The sequence below is a fragment of the Onychostoma macrolepis genome, chromosome 03 (assembly GCF_012432095.1).
Source record: "Onychostoma macrolepis isolate SWU-2019 chromosome 03, ASM1243209v1, whole genome shotgun sequence".
NCBI lineage: Eukaryota > Metazoa > Chordata > Actinopteri > Cypriniformes > Cyprinidae > Onychostoma > Onychostoma macrolepis.
The window spans coordinates 35,283,115-35,299,382 of record NC_081157.1 but is presented as its reverse complement, the minus strand read 5'-3'; the positions used below and the strand labels follow the sequence as shown (position 1 = coordinate 35,299,382).

At 38.4% G+C, this 16,268-nt stretch overlaps 1 protein-coding gene across 2 annotated transcripts in view; it reads right to left on the bottom strand.

Annotated features, from left to right (window-relative positions):
- rarab (retinoic acid receptor, alpha b) overlaps window positions 1-10,695 on the bottom strand; it is a 118,500-nt gene extending 107,805 nt beyond the window's left edge. Inside the window, exon 1 of one of the 2 annotated variants that reach the window (XM_058769182.1) lies at window positions 10,539-10,695. The gene's annotated coding sequence lies outside the window, so the exon portion shown is untranslated. Of the gene's footprint in view, window positions 1-1,298; window positions 1,649-10,538 lie in introns of those variants that run through there. The other variant, XM_058769181.1, reaches the window with a different exon arrangement.
- Window positions 10,696-16,268: the final 5,573 nt, after the last annotated feature.

Sequence of the window (16,268 nt, the reverse complement as noted above, 5' to 3'; positions counted from 1 at the left end):
TGATTCAGTCAGCTTTGTGTTCCCCTCCCTGCCATTTTGGAACGACAGAGAACATTAGAGAGCCTTGATGGAAGGTTTGAGACAAACACCGCAGGAGGTGATACAGTGAGCATGCACATGCTTTCATGAGCGGAAAAATCAAAATGTCAAGCTTTGTGGCATATGTCTCTGCAGACGACAGGCATGAAAGTGGCAGCGCTTAGAGGAAGCAAATATCGTACCCATTCCTCTTTCTATTGCAGACAGATGGTTGAGGAACTTCCCATTTAACTGCGAAAACAGAACTAACCGAAAACACCTCGCTTCTTACACCATATGCCGTATAGTTTCAATGCATCACAAGCGTGACTCATTTCATCCTCATATTATTGCAGTTAAACGAATAGTACACTCCAAAATTAAATTTCCGTCATCATTTACTCACTTCTCATGTTGTTCTAAATTACTCTTATTCTTACGAAGAACATAAGAGATATTAGACAGCATGACAATCTCAGTCCCCATTCACTTTCACTGTAATGAAAGTGAATCATGACAGAGTCCCTAATATTCTGCCTAACGTCTCTCTTTGTGTTTCACAGAGAAAAGAAAGTAATACAGCCTTCAAACAACATGTCAATGAGTATACTTTCATTACTGTACTAATTTGAATTTTGGGTGAGCTATCCCTTTAAATTGCAGCTTCGGACAAGTGAGCCCAGATATTGTGCTCAGTATTCAGATATTTATATTGCAGGTCGAACCAAATGCTCTTAAACTATTTCCAGCCGAGTTAATCCACGGAGGAAATTACTTACATAGAGGCATTTGTTGCTTTTGTTTGTGACCCAGTTAAATTCATTGTGATATAACAAGGCACTGTACACGTAAATCGCGCTCAACATGTTATACATGCCTATATTATCAAACACATAAGATGCATAAGACTTTTAAAAGCCAGAAAGAATAAATTGCTTGAATAAAGTCGACGCACGACGAAATTCAAGTCGCTCAGGTAGTGCAGCGTTGCGACGCTTTGCATGAAAGACCTGCTGCAAGAGCTCTCAATGACACATTGCTCATTCAGGTGAGAGAACAATATAGCGCATTTTATTACGTAGCTGCCGCAGACCGGTCATTATTACTCCCGTATGCGGTTTCGATCAAACTCAACGGACTGCTTTACAGTTAAGTAGCACACCGCATCTGAGCGCCGAAAGACGCGCCTATTCACTGATCCACATCTGTCAAGACGCTATCAATGCGACTACCTGTCAGCCTAGCAATTGTATTGTCACGTAAATAGAGAGCGCCAATACCTGTTGACTCCTCCTACCGCTGTGTTGGTTGGTGGAAGTTGAAGCCCGAGACGCTTTAATTTCTCTCCCGAATGTGGTTGTTCTCCGCCGGTGAGCTGTTCGGCGGAACGCGGAGAGGAGTTTCGCCTCGGCGGGAGGTAAATGTCCGCACTGACAGTTCAACGAAGCGAGAAAACTGATGTAGCCTACATTCGCTGGGCGGCGGAGGAATGATGCACTGCACAGAGCAGACAAGCAGCCATTGCGGTCACGTGTGAGCTGGTGAAACCGAACACCGTCCAGCCTACGCCGCCGTCTCCTCCCATTCTCCCCTTGCGCGCGCGGTGTCACTTCAGGGCACGATACCACTGAACATAAGCTCAGCTGGTTCCTGCCTTTATGTAACCGCAGCGCGTTATGCAGGAAGTTTAGTGCTTTTGCATTGGGGCAAGGCTATGTTTCAGGTCACTGCTGGCTAGAACGACATTTATAGACATCATCTAGAAGCTCTTGCAGAATTTTGCTGTAAAAATGAAAAGATAGGCCTACTTGAAGAACCATTTGTGACCCTGGACCACAAAACCAGTCATAAGATTTATAATCACCAGATTTATACATCATCTGAAAGCTGAATAAATAAGCTTTCCATTGATGTTAGACAATATTTGGCCGAGATACAAATGGGATATAACTATTTGGAAATCTGGAATGTGAGGGTGCAAAAAAAAAAAGCAAAATATTGAGAAAATCGCCTTTAAAGTTGTCTAAATGGCATCCTTAGCTATGCATATTACTAATCAAAAATTAAGTTTTTATATATTTGCGGTAGGAAATTTACAAAATATCTTCTCGGAACATGATCTTTTCTTAATATCCTAATGATTTTTGACATAAAAGAAAAACAATAATTTTCAAAAATTTGTTGGCTATTGCTAAAAATATACCCGTGAGACTTAAGACTGGTTTTGTGGTCCAGGGTCACATTTGAGGTTCACTGACAGAACTTAAATTCTAGGTGGGTTGGACTCATAGTAAAGAGAGACATGTGTCATGTTCCTTACAACTCGAGAACCGGCAAAGAGTTTGCATTGGAAGTAGGCAAATAAAAACCTGCTGCATTTAAATGTAACAGTTTGTGCTGTGGGTTTGAATATGAGTGAATGATAAAACTGCAGTAAATGATAAAAATTAGCACGTAAGTGGATTGAAGAGGTTTGTCGATGTCAGAGGTTCTCAACCAGGGGACCGGGGCCCACTAGGGGCCTCAAGATGATTTTAAAATGAACCAAAACAACTAAAAATCAAGGTGCAGAATTTCTCGTTTTAATTCACCCTTTTAAGAACTGTTTCTAGACCTGAAAAGGTCATGTAAATTATTGCATGGGCATTTTTATAGTGAATTTAAAAATTTTCTAGATATGCCAAGCTCTTAAATATTTTGTAGGGTAGAAATTGTGAGTAAAAATATTTTTTGTTCTTAAACATTATATCCAGCATTGGAGTCAAAAAGTTGAGAACCTGGTCTATTTACATGAATATCTTAATCTGAGTAATTCCTTATTGTTATTTTTTAAATGTAGCCAATGAAACTGTCTACACTGGAAACATCAATGGCAGTGATTCGACACATTCAATTGACCGACATACATAAAATATTTTTAACTGTGAATTGCTAATTGATTACTATGATAATTCCTCTTTATATGTATTAAATGACATTTTTGTAGGTCATGTAAACTCCTATCTATCTAAAACAGAAGTTTATTGTTAAAAATATGACACCATTTTGATGGAATAGGGGTATGAGGAACAAAATGGAATCCATACATTTCTGCAAGAACTCTATAAACACAATCAACAGTTACTCCAGTAACACTAAATCATATGGAAAAGGCTTTGAAACAAATAGAGGAAATATAATAAAGTTCCTTGAGTGCACAGTAAAATATTAGAGCCATCATAAAGTGCCTAGAAGTTCCACCAGTGTGTAAATCTGAAAAACCCTACATGGTGCCCTAAGTATCTTTTCATTTTTACAGTGTATAATATGGTAGTAGAGCACTCCAAAAGGCTTCAAGCAACATTTGCATTGCTGTCCTTTGTGGTCTCAAAACAGATGTGTCAACATAGTGATGTGCACTGTGTGAAAAACAACTGCAAGCACCATTGGCCTTGTGATGATGCCTTGAATTTACGCAAGCTCTGAACATCCACACTCTTACAGTATATGACCTTTCACCACTTTACTGTGATGACAAGTACACTGTATCAATGTTGCAAAAGGTCTTATTTTGCAATGAAGAATTTCAAACAGAAGAGAAGCCATCCACAGTGAAACAGACTGTAAGCCACTAAAGAAGAAAAATCAAGCCTGATTGTTGGACTAAGTAGGTTGGGAGACCAGGTGAGGCCAGCAAAGACTGGGTTAATCTGTTTTTTGTTTTTTCACAGCAGGGAGGTGTCGTCAGTTTGTCTCCTCTCATCTTGTTTACATGAGCTATTTCTAGGAGCAGCCTTTGCCTCTACTTGTTTGCTACTCATTATTGTGTACAATATTACTGCCCGCTCTGAGTGACCCCTCTTGGTATTCTTGCAGAGTGTGTTTGCAAATAGTACAACTGCTGAAAGCATGCCAAGACCTTTTGCCTATATGGCCCATCACCTTGCAAATGAGGGAACGTCCCATTAACAGAAGAGGAAAAATAAACTATCCTTTAGATGGAGTCATGTCACATGTGGTTTGCTTGGCCTAAGGGCTTCAATGGCTGTTCTGATGACTCATAATCCCTTTCTTCAACTTATAAAATGTAAGACATTTGGGGGAAATCAATTTTTTCTTGATTCTATATTTAGAAACACATCATGTCTAAGGTTATATGAAGGCTTTAGAGTGCTCATAATCAGACAGGACAATCTCTCCAATGAAAAAATGGATTTCACCCAGTTTTGGCCCTAAAAGTCTTCAGCCCTAATTATGCAAAATGTTATGCTTACAGCCTTGGTTAGATGTTTTGCAGCTTTTATTGCCGTGTTACTTCATGAATTCTTCAGAAGCATAATGGAACTAAGTGGTGAAGCCTACGTCACGTGACCATTTCAAACAGGGGCCTTCAACCTTTGTCTAGGTTTTTGACTTCAGGTCTTTATCAAGAAAAGTCTTAAGACCCCTGTTTAAATGGCCACTTTAAATGGTTTCACCATATTCAGCACATAAAATTGAGCTTCGCATTTTAAACCTACACTCTAAAAAATGCTGGGTGAAATACAACCCAGCTGGGTAAAATATGGACAAACCAGACAAGCGGTTGGGTTACTGCCCAGAAGTTTGGGTTAAACATTTAACCCAACTGTTGGTTGAAAACAACCCAATCGCTGGGTTTGTCCATATTTAACCCAGCATTTTTTAGAGTGTAGTCTATACAAACATGTGTATATTATCATTTTAATGTAATTACTGCACATGTGTTCCTAAAGATGCCAACAAAGACTCATTAAATTTATCAATAATGACAAAGACTCCACAACAATATTAAGCAGCATTATTAACAAAGACTATGGATATACAAAGACTGTTAACTCTGAAACTGCAGCGTGAAATATGGTGGAATAATCCCGCCTTCTGAATAAAACAGCCAATTGCAGATTGGTAAAGTCAACATTTATGGGGCAGTTCATTTCAGATTTTGTTGCTGATTTGAAATATGTAATTTAATTGTGAGTTCAGTAAGCAGTTTGTGAGACTTCAGGATTCCCCCTTTCATTTAGATAGGACTTGGACTGGATACCCAAAATAGCTGCCCAGAGGCTTTGCAAATATTGCCGCAGAGTGAACAGACTTTCCTTGAAAGATTCTTGAAAGATTTACCTTTAATAAACAGCCTTGCATACAATTGATAAGAGTGTTACACTGACATGATCTGCTCAGTGAAAGCACTGGTCTGATTTTGGCTCATATTTCCGTCCTGAATCTGTAAGAATCCTAAACACGTAAGAATCGTGAAATTAAGTGATCAGCCCTGAAATATAAAATTTCCCGGGACTTGGGTTAAGTGAGCTTGTCATTTTTTGTCATTGTGTAATTGCACAAGGTTTAATTTGTATGGCCTTTGTATCCTATCTAGAGAGAGCACCTAAAACCTCTCTGTGTTTTGACGGGTCACAAGACTTGACCGGAGGAAATGAGCTGGGAATGCAAGCCTGTGAAGATCCTATCAGAGGGTGGGAAAGAGCTAGCGCCGTTTAGCATCCCACCACTTCAAAGAGGACAGCCTTACTACTGATCCACACACACACTGGTTCACAAAGGCAGGCACAGATAGTCACGGATCTCCAAACGAGCACAGTCTTCTCTGCCATCCTCGCACCATCTCATCTAGAGCCTTTAAAAAGCTATGACAAGTTTCATTTTCTGAAGTGCACTCTTTGAAAACTTCCAGCCCTGGATAGCAAAATCTGCTTCATGGGGTTTAGCCTGTCTGAAAGCATGTGGTAAGCCTTGTGGAATGTTTTAAATGACTCCCAGATGCGGGCAGTGAACGTACTTAACCCTTTAGCATCTATAGGCAGAGCAATCAGGTTTACTTTTATTTTAAGTGCATGTGTTAGCGCACTTTTATGTCTCCTTTGTTTTCTTTGCCAACCGTCAGTGATTGTAAGGGCTGTTTCAAATCTTTGTCAGCTCTCTTTGATAACCTTAAATATACGTTAACAATACAATCATTATATTCCATATAGTGCTTATAGAAAAAAGTAATATAAAACATTAAAAATGATGTTGAATTTTTCATTTATCGGTCAGTAGCAAGTTAAGCCAGGCATACAGACTGTTTAGTCGCCGTAATACTTAACAGTTGTTATTGATTTTATGACAATAATTATTCTTCTTTTATTAGACTATTTGTGCCATTTATTAGCTTTCAAACATGTCTAGAGTTGTTTTATTGGAGTATCAACACCCTTCATGTGTACTAGAGTACTAGAGCTCGAGTATGATTGTTGGTGCCTTCGGTTCAGAGAGAGGAAGTCTCGTGTTTGTGAATCTGCTGCTTGGGAGGGCGATCATATCGAAATGACTGATATCCTTTAAAGAAATGAACTCGATTGCCCTCTCTCTCGCCAACCCTCCGCCTCCCTCCCTTTCTGCGCTCATTCGCCTGCCAGAACAAAGCCATGGAATGAAGCCCATTAGGCGGACTGATAACAATAGACAGAACTAAGTGAGTGGGGGAAAAGTAGAGGGGGAAAAAGGCAGAATGTAGGTCGGAGGTACTGCCATAAGATGAGGCAAGTAGAATTACTGAGACGTATTTTGAGGAGAGCAGAAAGAGGTGGAGTAGTTGGTTTTTATGTTATGAGCGGATTTCTTTGGTTTCTTGGACAATTACTGGTTGAGTTTTATTTGTATAGGGATGTTCATAGTGCATGTTGTTCTTCGTAATCCCCGAGTAAAGGAAGAAGCCTAGAAGTCTCGAATTTCTAAAGGCTAAACAAACACGTTATTCCTCATCTTGACATATTTCTTACTGAAACATGAAGTTAGGGTAGGACATATGGAAGGATTGACGGTATGTATGGCTTCGCAACACAGAAGAGGTGGAAGTGTTGGGATAATAGTTGGCCGAGGCTGAATATGAGTAATGATTATGAACCTCAGGATGGAAGTGTGGCTAGATGGAGACTTGTTTTGTTTTTGAGATATCTTGCATACCTGTACCTGCACTGTACTACCGTTAAAATGTTTGCGATTGGTAAGGTTTTTAATGTAGTTGAAAGAAGTCTCTTATGCTTTGATCAAAAGTACAGCAAAAACTATAATATTGTGAAATATTATTACAATTTAAACAGTTGTGCCTTTGTTTGATCAAAAATACATAAAAAATACATAGGCCAAATGTAATTTTATGGAGTGGGAATTACTCCAGGTTTAAGTGTCACGTGATCCTTCAGAAATCATTCTAATATGCTGATTTGCTGCTCAAGAAATGCTTCTTTTGTGCTGCTCTTCTTGTGTAACAGTTGTGCTGCTTAATATTTTTGTGGAAAATGTGATAAAGTTTTTTTTTTTCCCCCAGGGTTCTTAGGGTGCTCTCACACTTGGTTCGATTGCGGGAGTCAATTTCTGCGAGCAGAAATGAGATGTAAATTCTCTCTGCTGCAGCGCGTCAGTCGCGTTTTCAGGAAAGTGAGTGAGTAAACACAAAATTCAATTCATACGCCATTAATAGCGATTCACTTCCGTGATTTAGTACGATGGCGTTCACATCACAAGCAAACAGTACCCGGAGTTGCCCCACACACCACCCCTCTGGTACGGTTCGTGGGAGGTGCGCACCCGAGTTCAGAAAACAGCGTTCAACTGGACCTTTTTCACATTTCCGGGTTTCTCAGCAGCGGAAGTCATCATAGTTGGGTTAACTTCAAGAGCAGTGAATGGGAGGCAGGCCCGGGTCCAGAATCAAATCGCTCAGGGTGCTTCTTAAATTACTGAGGGTGCTTTAACCTCAATATATAGGCTATACAAAGGTTTTAGTGCCATCCATTGCTGTTGCAAAAAGAGCACTCCGTTAATCACTAAAAAGCTGTCACTCATCTTCATCACGATCTCACAAAGTTACATTATAATCAATGAAGTTCTCTATGCTGCAGAATGCATCTCTTATTTACATTGCGCCTACTGCACTTTGTTATAATGAGATGATTTGTGTTGAACACAAAGCCTGCAAAAACTCTGAAATGCCTCTGATTGACTGTTGTGTACAAGAAATCAACAGACATGTCTGTGATTGGCTATTTCTCAATGCTGCAAAAAACGTTGAAATAGAAACCAGTGTCCAGAGCGCAAACCATAATGCACTGGATAGTTTGCCAAATCTGCAATGAAATGCCATTATTACTGCTTTAACTGAGGGTGCTATTGATTTCGTTTGAGGGTGCTTAGCACCCCCGTAGAACCGGGCCTGATGGGAGAGTAGCCTACCACAAATATATTTTTTTGCATTCCCATTTGCTCAAATAACAAAAGAAAAATTACATGATAGTGTTTTCATGAGGTAAAGGTAAAAAAAAAAAATAGAGAGAGACTGATAACAGCAGTCAGTTAACTATAGGTTTTTTTTTTTTTTTGTAATTTGATGCAAATGTGATATAATACAAATTATAGTGTTATAAATGTACATATATTAAAAAAATAAATAAATAAATTTCAAGGATTTACAATGCTGATGCCCGTTAAACACCCATCACAGTCTTGTGAACAGGGTCCATTATACAAACAAACCGAACCCGGTGTACTGTCACTTTTAATAGTGTATCCTTGCTCAATAAAAGTATTAATCCCATGACTGTTTAATGGGACTGTAAATAAATATGTAAGCTAAATAAATAAATAGTTATAGTATATAAATTTATATTCTACAAATTCTTTATGATAGTCTCTAAATGTTTCCAGGCTACTGTAGGTACAGTTTGACGGACAAGAAACTCTCAATCCATCCTCTCTTCTCAGGGAAACTAATCTGCTGAAATATATCTGCATTAGGCACAGTTCTTCTCAGAGGCAGTGAGTGAATGGCACCATGAGCCGGTGGAGAGGACAGAGCCCAGTGATGACAGGGATAATGAGGGTGATGAAAGTGCAGAGAGGGCACACATGGAAGACACACAAATGAATTATTCACCTCACTTACCACTTCCTACCTTCTCTTCTTCATGTGCTCTCTGAACATCCGCTGACCCAAATTCACAATGACAAAGTTGCCCAAAACATACTGGATCAACGTGTTGTTGTTATTTACCTGATTCATATTCATAACTTTTTGTCATCAATCAAACCTCTTTTAGTTCATTTTTTAGTGCGTTGGTAACAAGATCATAGATAGATGATAGTGCCGCTAGTATATAACCAGCCACAACAGGCCCAAAAAAAGAAGCTGCCTGCTCCAGTTGGTGCGTAACAAGCCCTCTCTGCCTGTACACAAACACACATTCACAAGCTCAATAAAACCAAACAACTCTGTAAACTGCAATTAAAATCCTGGGCACTAATTAGGTGGAAATGGATGCTTGTTTAAAGACAGCAAGTTTAGGAAGTGGACTCAACATGGCGACCGTTTTATTTACCCCCTGTTCACTTCTGCCAGTTCCCATCACAGGTTTTTTTTAAACATTAGCAACTGATACGCTTTACAAACACGTCAACATCCATTTGGAGTACACGTCAGGCAGAGGTTCTTGTTTTTACCCCTTGTCTTGTTTGTGACGTGGATAATCTGCTGATCTGTTTTTTTTTAATTGGTTATTGATCACATCATTGAGCCTTAGAGAAGGACCAGGAAAAACAAGGACCTTTGCTGCCTCAATTACAGTGCTGAGAGAGAGCACTGTGCTGCCCATTTTTATTGTTTTGGTGTACATGGGTTCAGCTAATGGCAAATGTACAAATACATGACATTTGACAATATAGTACTCTAAGATAAAGTACCAGACAGAGTATTACCATGTTGTTTGCATTCCACAGTGCTCTACTGCTACAGGTATGCCTTTTTGACATTACGATACCATAGCATAACACAATGTTTTTATGACATCTACCATGCTAATACCATGTTCTGTGATGTACTATGATAGTAGGACATCATTTGAGGCATCATGATAAATATTGCTATCATCCAGAACTGTGATGTTACCATAGGATAATATTCGGTAACATGCACCACAAACAAACACCAACTTCATTATATAAGCCACATGATACTATGAGAGGTGGGGCAAATTCTGTACATGATGCTCTCCACCTTGTCTTTCTCGATTTCTTACACAACAAATTAATTTTTATATATATTTTTAACTTTCTACATTGGTCCAAATTGGAAAAAAAAAAAAAAAAGTTACAAAACAAATTTTTATGTCTTTCACTTTCTACATAAAGATGTTCCCACATACTCCTGCCTCTTCCCTGTCTTTTTTTTTTTTTTTTCTTTCCTGAAAGAGTCCTCCTGTGTCCATTTTAGGACACGGAGCCCACTGGTGCATGAAGGCTAGCTGTCGCTTCACATTACAGTGAGCAGGCACTGGGCACTCGGCCCTCGCGAGCAGGAGCCCCTCACAAAACATACATCCTCACCTCCAGAGGTCCTGAAAATGTATCTATGCGAAAGGAAACTGTAACACTCTAGATTTTTTTTCTTTAAATAGCACACTGCCTACAAGCGCCAAAGAGACTACTGTAATATTTATTGTAGATTTGATCTGGTTTCTTCTTACCTGAAGAGAGAGTGACACCGTTAAGTCTTCTTAAAGATTCATATATCCATAATACTTCATATGCAGATTTCGCCAACATAGAAAAGCATAACGCCTCGGTATGAAAAGGCAGGTCACTGGGTAACATTCACCCGTCAGTACATGCCACCGCAAAAACTAAACTGAAGAGCACAAGCGCACACGTACACACACATATGCTCAAAACCTCAGCCCACTTCTCACTGTCTCTCACGCAATGCTCTTCGCCAAGGGCTTCCTGTTCCTCTTGCTCTTGTTTATTTGGTGCCCAAGCGCTATCATCAACACCTTCTGAAATGAGAAGTGAAACCGAGGTCACCTTAGGCCATTCTAGGAGCACAGACATGCCCGCAACAAATTTGTGTTTGAAAAATAAATGAATCTGATCCAAAGTTTTAGATTTCTGCTCTAACATAAAGTTGGATTATGCAACACACTGTCATGTTATCAGAGCATACATTTAGCATGTGCAAGCATTAGTATTATGTCTCCTTAGATACAAATGTGTCTTAAAGACCCGTTGAAATCACTTGACAAATCTTTCTTTCCTGTGTTGTTGTACTTCCTGTTGAAACAGGACGTTTAGGTGAGACATATTGAAAATATTGTCACCTTTGTTTAGAAAGTGACACCATGATTTGCTAGCTGCTAGTTGCTAGGTGGTAATATGGGGTGGGACATTCTCATTTCAGAGAGCATTTTATTGGACAAAAATCTGGATGAGTCATCAGTATTTTTAGTTTTTCTAGACTGCAAAATTGATGTGTATATGTACTGAAAGTGACTTGTGTCTGTGTTTAAGTGCTACTGGAGCTTTAGGTGCTTTGATATCTGGAGAACAACAAAGACAGCAGCGAAACTGAATATAGTAAAAACTCATATTTTATGTTCACATTGAAGCAATAACCTACACTGCTGTTCAAATGTTTGGAGTCTGTAAGATTTTAATGTTTTTGAACAAACTATCTTATTCTCACCAAGGCTGCATATTTGATCAAAAATACAGTAAAAACAATAATATTGTGAAATATTATTACAATTTAAAATGACTGTTTTCTGTTTGAATCTAATTTAAAATTTAATTTATTCCTGTGATGGCGAAGCTAATTTTTCAGCAGTCATGACTCCAGTATTCAGTGTCACATGATCCTTCAGAAATCATTCAAATATGCTGATTTGTGCTGCTTTGTGTGTGTGTGTGTGTGTGTGTGTGTGTTCTGGAATATATGGTTTATGAGGACACAATAACATGTGTATAATAACATGGGTACTACAACATAAACATGGTTTATGAGGACACTTCCTGTGTCCCCGTAAAACAAAAGGCTTAAAAAAACATACAAAACGGTGTTTTATGAAATTCAAAAATTGCCAGTAGTTTCCTGTAAGGGGTAGGTTTAGGTGTAGGGCAATTATAGCACATACAGTTTGTGCAGTATAAAAACCATTACGCCTATGGAGAGTCCCCGTAAACCACGAATGTCAGACTGTGTGTGTGTCTGTGTGGAAATAATAAACATTTTTGTCAGGATTATTTGATGAACACAAAGTTCAAAACAATAGCATTTAGTTATTTAAAATAGAAATCTTATGTAAAATTATACATATCTTTAGTACTGTTTCTTTTAATCAATTCAACACATTTTTGCAAATTTACTGACCTAAAACTTTTGAACAGTAGTGTATATGTAGAAACAGTACCAGCTACCAATCTCCAGAGAAGAAGAAAAAAACTAAGAAATAAAAAAATAAAAACAAAAAACTAGTGTGTTTATCTTATGTATTTCACCATTTGACAGCATGCAGCAATGCCCACTAATAAGAACATATCGCATAGGAACTGAAGATGAAAATTTAATGGAAACAACATTTAGACAATAATGAAGCTCAATGCCAAGGAAACAGACAATAAACACACAGTCCTAAGCAAATACAGTATACTCAAATACATCCACACTCTTGCATAGTTATGAAACACTACACCTGCGCTCATACACCCTCTGGGCTCAAAGATATATACGAAATAACTCAAATAAACCCCAACCTCCCATTCAAATGGTTATTGTGTTGTCTAAGCCTATGCGTTTCAACATACACACACCCTTGAGTCGTCCGCCTCAATAAATATAATTAACCTCAAGCCATCCCAGTGCAGCTCTGAATTGATCAGAGCAGGCAGAGTTGCAGCAGGGCCTGTCAGCACCAGGCATAATCAATACACCTTATCGATCCTACACGCGGTGAGAGTCTGTGTGTCAACGTGCATATGTGAGGGATCACGCTGCATCTGCTTTGGATTTGTGCTCAGTGTGTGCATGTGGGCACGACATGAAAAAAGAGCGGGTTTGCGGCTTAGTCTCCTACCGACTGCTTTGTAACAGAGTAAGTTGGGAAGGCAAATGGAGATTTAAAGTGGGTTAGTGAAATATGGCTAGATTGTTTTGTTGTTGGCTGATGCAAGCCGTAAAGCCGAGTATGACATTCTCTTTGCATACTAGAGATTGTGTCTGCAACAGCTAATATTTTTGGTTGCACTAAGCCTTTTTGTGTCAGAAAAAGATTGCAATGGTGTGGTATAATGGAGTGCTTTTTTCTTTTTTTGCTCATTTATGTTGACAACATGTAGTCTATATCCTACAACATCTTTGACACATTAGCAGCTATTTACTGTGTCATTTAAATGTATAAATTAATCAAGTCTTTTAGATTTTAATCAAGTGTTTTAAATGTAAAGTAAATGTAATAATTATATTTTTATATTGTAGAACAAATAGTTGTAATAATATTCTATATTATATTAAACGTATTATATTTGTTAGTACTACATACTATACTGTGCATGAACCAGACCCTCATTTCGACTGCTCAGCCTGGTCTCATTGTTTTTATGTAGGTATTAAAAATTTAACGCAAAATTTACAAGAACAAAACATACATATTTGTATGTTTTTATTGATGCTAAAACATACAATTTAGATGTATTTCAACATTTAAAATGTACAAATCGCTACGTATTTTTAGCTGAAAAACATAAAATATTTACGTACCTTTTATGTCATTAAGATATTCGTATCAATGCATTTTTATCATTTTATCAATAAGCAATTTAGATTTTTAGACCCCTTAACCCCCCAACTAAAAACAACAATGATAATTAAATTAATGCCACGATTTCAATATTCATAAAGATAAAAATACGTAAGTATTTGTACGTTTAGATGTTGAAAATACATCAGTATTGTACGTTTTATTGCCTGTAAAAACGTAAGTAAATGTACATTTTGTATAGAATCATATTTTACGTAAAATACATACAAATTATCATGAGATCACATTGTACTACTGTAAGAGACTTTGATGAATGTTACGTTGTTAAAGTGAGGAACACAGATTTTTCTTTTGGTAACACTTTAGTATAGAGATCAATTCTCACTATGAACTAGTTGCTTATTAGCATGCCTATATTATTAACATACTGGCTGTTTATTTGCACTTATAAAGCACATATTCTGCATGACCATATTCTACATCCCAATACCTAAACTTACAACCCGAATTCCGGAAATGTTGGGACTTTTTTTTTTTAAATTTGAATAAAATGAAAACTAGAAGAATTTCAAATCACATGAGCCAATATTTTATTCACAATTGAACATAGATAACATAACAAATGTTTAAATGGAGACATTTTACACTTTTGTCCACTAAATGAGCTCATTTCAAATTTGATGCCTGCTACAGGTTTCCAAAAAGTGGGCACGGGGGCAACAAATTTTGAAAAGATTCAGCTAGGAGAACATCTAGCAACTAATTAAGTTAATTGACACTAGATCAGTAACATGATTAGCTAAAAATAGGGATGTCTTGTAGAGACAGCGTCTCTCAGATGTAAAGATGGGCAGAGGCTCTCTAATCTGTGAAAGAGTGTGTAAAAAAGATTGTGGAATACTTTAAAAACAACGTTCCTCAACGTCAAATTGCAAAGGCTTTGCAAATCTCATCATCTACAGTGCATAACATCATCAAAAGATTCAGAGAAACTGGAAAAATCTCTGCGTAAGGGACAAGGCCAAAGACCTTTGTTGGATGCCGGTGATCTTCGGGCCCTCAGACGACACTGCATCACTAATCATCATGATTCTGTCAGTTACCCACTTTCCACCAGCAGGAACCAGGTGCTAGTTCAGAGCCAGTGCTATTGCCGGTTCTTAGTTGGTTCGACTGGCGAGCCCTTTAAGAACCGGTTGCTTTTCCACAGGCTAGAGAGCCAATACAGAGCCAGGTCTTACGCCACTGAATACGTTTCATGTTTCGTTTCACTAACGCGGCCGCGGCAGCACCAAACACAACAGACGCAAGCGGTTCTTCTTTCTAGCCCAGCAATGTTTTGATGATACTTACGAACCCCTTTTCCCGGTTCGGAGGTGGTGCTTTGGGTGTCGAAAGACAAAGAACCGGTTTGAATCTAGGCTCTGGCTCCGAACCAGCACTGGAACTGCCTTGGTGGAAAAGGGGTAAGTGATATTACTAAATGGGCCCAGGAATACTTCCAGAAACCAATGTCGGTAAACACAATCCGCCGTGCCATCTGCAGATGCCAACTAAAGCTCTATCATGCAAAAAGGAAGCCAAATGTGAATATGGTCCAGAAGTGCCGTGGTGTCCTGTGGGCCAAGGTTAATTTAAAATGGACTGTTTCGAAGTGTTCTATGGTCAGATGAGTCCAAATTTGACATTCTTGTTGGAAATCACGGACGCCGTGTCCTCCGGGCTAAAGAGGAGGGATACCTTCCAGCGTGTTATCAGCGTTCCGTTCAAAAGCCAGCATCTTTGATGGTATGGAGGTGCATAAGTGCATACAGTATGGGCAGCTTGCATGTTTTGGAAGGCACTATGAATGCTGAAAGGTATATGAAGGTTTTAGAGCAACATATGCTCCCCTCCAGACGACATCTATTTCAGGGAAGGCCTTGTGTATTTCAGCAGGACAATGCAAAACCACATACTGCAGCTATTACAACAGCAAGGCTTCGTAGAAGAGTCTGGGTGCTGATTTGGTCTGCAGTCCAGATCTTTCACCAATAGAGAACATTTGGCACATCATTAAACGAAAAATACGTCAAAGACGACCACGAACTCTTCAGCAGCTGGAAACCTATATCATTCAAGAATGGGACCAAATCCAACACCAAAGCTCCAGAAACTGATAACCTCGATGCCCAGACGTCTTCAAACTGTTTTGAAAAGAAGAGGAGATGCTACACCATGGTGAACATGCCCCCGTCCCAAATATTTTGAGACCTGTAGCAGGCATCAAATTTGAAATGAGCTCATTTTTTGCATAAAATTTTAAAATTTCTGTTAATTTGTTATGTTTAACATGTTCTATTGTGTATAAAATATTGGCTCATGTGATTTGAAAGTCTTTTAGTTTTCATTTTATTCAAATTTAAAAAAACGTCCCAACATTTCTGGAATTCATGTTGTAACAATTACCTTACTAACTATTAATAAGCAGCACATTAAGAGTTTATTGAGCCAAAAGTAACAGTTAATGGTTTATCTTTGTAACATTTCCACTAATTCAGGCCCAAAAACAACACAAAAACATATGAGATTAAATACTCTTAATAAATTATAACCATAAAACTAAAAGTTACCGAGGAAAGACATTTTTACTTGCTTAACTTACTCAAAAAGTTTATTTGAAGG